Source organism: Trypanosoma theileri (assembly GCF_002087225.1).
Source record: "Trypanosoma theileri isolate Edinburgh chromosome Unknown TM35_Tth_14_V1, whole genome shotgun sequence".
NCBI classification, from domain to species: Eukaryota; Euglenozoa; class Kinetoplastea; order Trypanosomatida; family Trypanosomatidae; genus Trypanosoma; species Trypanosoma theileri.
The window spans coordinates 87,795-88,361 of NW_021639856.1; positions in this window are offsets into that span (position 1 = coordinate 87,795).

Sequence of the window (567 nt, forward strand, 5' to 3'; positions counted from 1 at the left end):
GGGAGAGCTTGCTCCAGGATGATCCTCTTCTTCCTCACCGTCAAAATGCCACTGGCAGTACAGACTATCCTATCGAAACCCGGATTCCAAATCACTTCCCCAATGCCTGTGCAATACTTTTTTGGGTCGTTAAGGTCCCTCGTAAATGCCTTGATGCGGATTGGCGTCCAGTTTAGCTTATCCTTTTCCTCTTCGGTGATAGCAGCACTGGCGGTGTATGCCTGCACNTTTTTTTCCAACCAAAAGAAGCTACTGAATCTCAGTCGACACAGTATATTGATATTGAAAACCCCTTTATTGATGATGCCCAAAAAGTAATAGGTCCAACACACACACACAAAAAGACACACAAAGAGTGAAGGACCAATACGCAAAACAAACGAAGCCGAAGCAGTATATTGATATTGAAAAAAACTCTTATTGATGATGCCCAAAAAGTAATAGGTCCAACACACACACACACAAAAAGACACACAGAGAGTGAAGGACCCATATGCAGTGGATAAAGCCGAAGCAGTATATTGATATTGAAAAACTCTTATTGATGATTCCCCAAAAGTAATAGGT